At 45.4% G+C, this 6,562-nt stretch overlaps 1 long non-coding RNA gene across 1 annotated transcript; it reads left to right on the top strand.

Moving 5' to 3' along the window:
• The first annotated feature begins 1,053 nt into the window (after positions 1-1,053).
• On the top strand, positions 1,054-6,248 carry LOC113599543 (uncharacterized). Its single transcript, XR_003420430.2, has 2 exons — positions 1,054-1,798; positions 5,949-6,248. It is a non-coding gene; the product is annotated as an uncharacterized LOC113599543 (long non-coding RNA).
• Positions 6,249-6,562: the final 314 nt, after the last annotated feature.

Raw genomic sequence — 6,562 nt, 5'->3', positions numbered from 1 at the left:
CCGATAGAAAAGTCACACAGCTGGTTAGTGGGTAGTTAGTGACCCAGTTGTGACTGATTCAAGGCCAAGGCTAGTTCCATCACACCAAGTGCACAGGTTACTTTGTAGTACAGATTTCGACAGGTACAATAATTTCCATGCGAGCTTGTGTCCCACCCACTATGGTAGTTTTTTTCCTGTTGGAAGTTGGGTATGAATAAATCACAGTAGCAGTATTTTTGAATGCAATGGAATCTCTGAAAATTTTAAAACTCACGATCTCCTTTATCTTCTATGTAAATATTTATCTGTATGGTTTTCTTCACTAAAGGCATTCTATGAATTTGTTCTTTTTCTTGAGTCGCTTCCATATTTGCCTGTTTTGTACCAGTCAGGGCTTGCACTCCCGAAAAGGCTAATTTTCTTTTGTATACTCTCCCTTGAGCGAGGTGTTCATGGATTCTGAGGTTGACTCACTGTACAATGTCCAGGTGGGGCCAAGGTTAGAACAGCACTTCCTCCTGAGGAAGAGAAGTCCCTGTCCCGTGAGGCCTTTTCCTTCTTTCCTTCTTGCTTTTCCTGGGTACAGAAATAGACAACTGTAGGCAAGCCCAGAGTTTATTTTAGTTTTTGGTTCAACATTAGTAATTAAAAAAAACCTCCAGTACAGTTAACATACTTTGTTGTTAATAGTTTCAGGTATACAATGTAGTGATTCAATAATTTTGTACATTACTCAGTGCTCATCACAATAAATGTACCCTTTAAAAAAAAAAATAATCGGTTAAGCGTCCAACTTCGACTCAGGTCATGATCTCACAGTTCGTGGGTTCGAGTCCTGCGTCAGGCTCTGTGCTGACAGCTGGGAGCCTGGAGCCTGCTTCCGATTCTGTGCCTCCTTCTCTCTCTTTCCCTCCCCTGCTCACGCTCTCTCTCTCTCTCTCTCTCAAAAATAAAATAAACATTAAAAGAAAATCTCTACCTGCAAAGTGACGCTCAAATTCATGACCCCAAGATCAAGAGTCGCATGTTCTACCGACTGAGCCAGCCAGGTGCCCCACAGTAAGCGTACTACTCTCCTAGTCTATTTCACCCATCCCCACCCCCACTTCCCCTCTGCTAACCATCAGTTTGTTCTCTGTGGTTAAGTCTCTGTTTTTCTTTGTTTGTTGAATTCCACGTACGAGTAAAATCCTGTGGTATTTGTCTTTCTCGGACTTCTTTCATTTAGCATAATACACTCTAGTTCCATCCATGTTGCAAATGGGAAGATTTCATTCTTGTTTATGGCTCCATAGTATTCCAGTGTATATATACCACTCCTTTATCCATTCATCAGTCGACGGACATTAGGGAGGCTTCTGTAATTTGGCCATTGTAGATCACGCCGCAATAAACACAGGGGTGCCTCTATCTTTCCGAATTAGCGTTTTCTTATTCTTGGGGTAAATACCCAGAAGTGGAATTACTGGATCATAGGGTAGTTCTATTTTTAATTTTTTGAGGAACCTCCATACTGTTTTCCACTGCGGCCGCACCGGTTAGCATTCCCGCCACAGGGCACCAGGGTTCCCCTTTCTCCACTTCCTCACCAACACCTGTTGTTTCTTGTGTTTTTAATTTCAGCCAAGAAAGCCCAGAATTTATCTTACAGCTACAAGCAAGGTGGCTGGCTGCCCTCAACACTTCCCTAAAGGGGGAAGGAAGTGACTATGGAAATGGCGGAGCCAAGCAAAACCATGGAGGGCAGACCTTCCGTCACTGGTCACCATTGAGGCAAAAGCCCTGCGCGGCCTGAGCCCCGGCCCTGCCCAAACAGGTGACAGTAGTTTTGGAGGAACCAGGCTGGTAGGAATCGTGGGGCTCTCCCGACCGAGTGTCTCCACCCTCCAGTGTGCGAGGCGGCTTGTTAAATGTGAATTCGGATACCACAGACCTGGGAGACGCCGGGCAGTGTGCATTTTATCCCTCCAGTGGGTTCTGACTGCAGGTGGCGCACGGGCCACCTTTTGAAACGGTTCTCAAAGGGTGGTCTAGGACCCCTGGAGGTCCCTCATACCCTTTCAGGGAGAAGTGGGGACAAAACCTTTCTCCATAGCACCAGTAGGATCGGATTTGTCTTTTTCATCTTCATTCTCTTACGAGTGTCTAGTGGCGTCTTCCAGAGGCTCTGTGACATGCGATCTGGAAGAGGTTACATGTAGAAGCAAATGAGAGAATCCGGCGGTCTTAAACTGTAGCGAGCTTGACATTAGAGAGATTTGCAGAACTGCCAGGCAATAACACCGATCACCGAGTTTCCTTTTGTTTTGGGAACTTGTTATTAAAAACTGGTATTAATTTTTAAAATGGTAAATATTGGGCTGCCTACGTGGCTCAGTCGGTTAGGTGTCGGACTCTTGATTTCGGCTCAGGTCATGGTCCGATGGCTGTGCGCCCCGTGTCGGGCTCTGTGCTGACAGTGTGGAGCCTACGTGGGATTCTCTCTCCCTCTCTCACTGCCCCTTCCTTGTCTTCTCTCAAAATAAGTACGCTTCAAAGTCAATGAATTGGTAAATATTGATAAAACTCACATAAACAGAAGCTCTTTGTATCATCAGTCATTTTTAGGAATGTAAAGGGGTCTGAGACCGGTAGTTTGTGAACCACTCATCTAAACCAACCCCTGTTTTACAGATGAGGACATTGGGGCTCAGGGAAGCGGAACTTGCTTAATCAGAGACGTACACTAGAACTGCCCCTCTGGGCACAGGTCAGATGCTCTCCAGGGTCCCTCTCAATAGAACCTGGGGTCCAGAGACAGAGCCAGTGGTAGGACAGCACGTTCTCACAGAAGTCAGATCAGAAGGCTCCTCAAATGACGTGGAACGTCTTTCTCGGCAGCTGCTTGATAGAGACAGGGAGGAATGGGTCTGGGGGTCACACTGCCCTTAGCTTGCTCCCATTCCACTTCTTTCTAGCTGTGCAGTATGGAGCAAGTTGTCAAGTCTCAGGAGTTTCCTCGTGTGTGTATAAGGAGCGACAAAACCACAGAGGGTAGCTCTAGGGTGAAATGACCCAAACCAGGGCTTGTGTCTGGACTGAGTGCCCATATGCCAGCTTCTGTCTTTTTTTACAGAAAGGACACAGAGAGGAGAGATACAAACTGTAGTGCAGAACAGGACTGAAAGAGAACATATCAGGGGGGCCTGGGTGACTCAGGTGAACATCTAGACTCTTGACTTCAGCTCAGGTCACGATCTCATGGTTCGTGAGTTCCAGCCCTGCGTGGGGCTCTGTACTGACAGCTCGGAGCCTGTTTGGGATTCTGTCTCTCTCTCTTAATAAGTAAATAAGTAAGGAAGTAAATAAATAAACAAACATTAAAAAAAAAACCCACGGGGTGTTTGGGTGGCTCAGTCGGTTGGGTGTCTGACTTCAGCTCGGGTCATGATCTCACCATTCCCGAGTTTGGGCCCCGCGTCAGGCTCTGTGCTGACAGCTCAGAGCCTGGAGCCTTCTGATTCTGTGCCTCCCTCTCTCTCTGGCCCTCCCCTGCCCGTGCTCGGTCTCTCTCGCTCTCAAAAATAAACATAAACCAACAAAAAACAAAAACACCCACATTTCTTCAGGCTTCCTGGTGCAGTCTTCTGGGAATAGAGGCAGAAAAGCAACTTTGCAGCTTGCTGCACAGCTTCTGAGTGGTTCCTAGAGTTCTAACTCAGCTGGCGATAAAATGCCCCACTATTTGAATTGCTTGCTATGAAACTTCCCATTTGACAATGACATACCCATGACTCTCACAGTCTCCGTCTTCCTAATCCAAATGTTTGTCACCCCAAGCATCCTGTCTTCCTCCCCACAGTCACCACCTCTGTCCTACATCCCTTCTGGGCGCCCTAAGCAAGGTGCACGAGCATAGATGCCACATCAGTCTTGCTCCCAAGTGTGTCTATCACCTTCCTGTGCCTTATTCTTAATAGATGGCCACCAACTGTTGCTGTCAAATGTCTGGTTTACAGTTGTGTTTTTAGATTTTTATTTATTTTTTATTTTTTAAATTTTTTTTTAAATTTTTTATACGTTTATTTTTGATAGAGACAGAGCACAAGTGGGGGAGGGGCAGAGAGAGAGAGGGAGACACAGAACCCGCAGCAGGCTCCAGGCTCCGAGCTGTCAGCACAGAGCCCAACGTGGGGCTCAAACTCACAAACCACAAGATCATGACCTGAGCTGAAGTCGGACGCTTAAGTGGCGCCAACTGAGCCACCCAGGCGCCCCTAAATGTTTATTTTTGAGAGAACACAAGGTGGGGAGGGGCAGAGTAAGTGGGGACAGAGGATTCGAAGCGGGCTCTATGCTGACAGCAGCAAGCCCGTTGTGGGGCTTGAACTCCCGAACCGTGAGATCATGACCTGGGCCGACACTGGACGCTCAACCGACTGAGCCACCCAGGCACCCCACTTAGCATGTTTTTGAGGCTTGTCCATGTTGCGACATGTATGAATGGTGTGCTCCTTTTTACTGCTGAGTGGTATTCCTCTGTGTGTAATTTGTTTGTCCACATAATTTGTTTATCTGGTGATGGACATTTGGATTATTTCTTTTTAAAAAAAAAATTTTTTTTTAACGTTTATTTTTGAGACAGAGAGAGACAGAGCATGAACGGGGGAGGGTCAGAGAGAGAGGGAGACACAGAATCGGAAGCAGGCTCCAGGCTCTGAGCGGTCAGCACAGAGCCCGACGCGGAGCTCGAACTCACGGAGTGTGAGATCATGACCTGAGCCGAAGTCGGCCGCTTAACCGACTGAGCCACCCAGGCGCCCCATTTAGATTATTTCTAAGTTGGACCATACATAAAGAACAAATCTTGTTTTGAACATTCACGTACCAAGTGTGGGGGCATGGTTTCATTTTTCTTGGGTAGACACGTTGGAGAAAAAGTGCTGGCTCATATGGTGCATGTTTAACTTCTGAAGAGCTGCTAAGTTACTTCCAAAGTGGCTGCACCATTGTGCATTCCCACAAGCACTGTGTGAGGGTTCCATTCCCCCACATCCTCACCAACATTTGATTCTGTCTTTGTGATGACGGCCATCCTAGTGGGTGTGAAATGGTATCATCTCATTGTGGTTTTAATGTGCATCTCCCTAATGGCTAATAATGATGAGCATATTTTCAAGGGCTTATTAGCTATTCATATATATTTTATCTGGTGAGATATCCATTCAGATCTTTTCTTTGTACATTTTTAATAAGTTCTAGAATCGATTTATTTAAAAAGTTGCAGATAGTTCAGAGAGTAAGCTTAGTTTCCCCCTACGGCTAACATCTTAACATTACCGTGGCGTATTTGTCACAACTGAGAAACCAACACTGGCATTAATACTGTGACCTGAACTCCAGACTTCATTAGAGTTGCATTTTCCGGGGTGCCTGGGTGGCTCAGTCCATTAAGTGTCAGACTTCGGCTCCGGTCATGATCTCACGGTTGGTGAGTTCGAGTCCCGTGTCGGGCTCTGGGCTGACATCTTGGAGCCTGGAGCCTGCTTCGGATTCTGTGCCTCCCTCTCTTTCTGCCCCTCCTCTGCTTGTACTCTGTCTCTCTTTCTCTCAAAAATAAACATTAAAATAAATTTTTTAAAAAGAGAGAATTACATTTTCCACAAATATACTTTTCCTGTTTGGGGGCCTATCCAGAATACATTACATTTTGTCATTACATCTTCTTAGTTTCCTCTGGTCTGTGGCAATTTCTTGGTCTTATTTTTAATAACCTTTGATTTTTTTTTTAAAGATTATATTCTTAAGCAATCTCTATACCCATCGTGAGGCTTGAACTCACAACCCCGAGATCAAGAGTCACATGTTCCACTGATTTAGCCAGCCAGGCACCCCTCACGACCTTCAGTTTTGAGGAATGCTGGTTGGGGATCTTATAGAATGTCCTTCAATTTGGATTGAAATTTTTTTTTCTCTTGGTTATACAGGGGTTGTGGATTTTGTGGAAGAATACCATGGAAGTAAAGTGCCATTCTCTTGACATCATACCAGAGGGACACGCTATCAACAGGGATGATATTAGTCCCAATCACTAGACAAGGCAGTGTTTATCGAGCCTCACCACCATAAAGTTCTTTCTTTACTCCTTTCCATGTTCTATTCTTTGGAACCCATTCACTAAGTACAGCCTACTTTTGCCTGTTTGTTTTTTAAATAGCATTGTTTGTCTTACTGAGTTTTAGAAGTTTTTGTGTATCCTAAATAAAAGTTATTTATTAGATATACAACCAGCAAATATTTTCTCCCAGTTTGGGGCTTGTCTTTTCATTTTCTCAATGGTGTCTCCTGAAGAGGAAACTTTTAATTTTTTTTTTTTTTTTAATATTTATTTTTGAAAGACAGACAGAGTACAAGCAGGGGAGAGGCATCATGAGAGAGGGAGACACTGAATCCAAAGCAGGCTCCAGGCTGTCAGCACAGAGCCCGATGCGGGGCTTGAACTCACAGACCATGAGATCATGACCTGAGCCAAAGTCAGACGCTTAACCGACTGAGCCACTCAGGCGCCCCAGCTGGTGACATATCTAAAAAACCTTTGCCA

The sequence above is a fragment of the Acinonyx jubatus genome, chromosome C1 (assembly GCF_027475565.1).
Source record: "Acinonyx jubatus isolate Ajub_Pintada_27869175 chromosome C1, VMU_Ajub_asm_v1.0, whole genome shotgun sequence".
Lineage (NCBI taxonomy): Eukaryota > Metazoa > Chordata > Mammalia > Carnivora > Felidae > Acinonyx > Acinonyx jubatus.
Note: the sequence above shows the minus strand (reverse complement) of the source record. Positions and strands in the feature narration are given on the sequence as shown.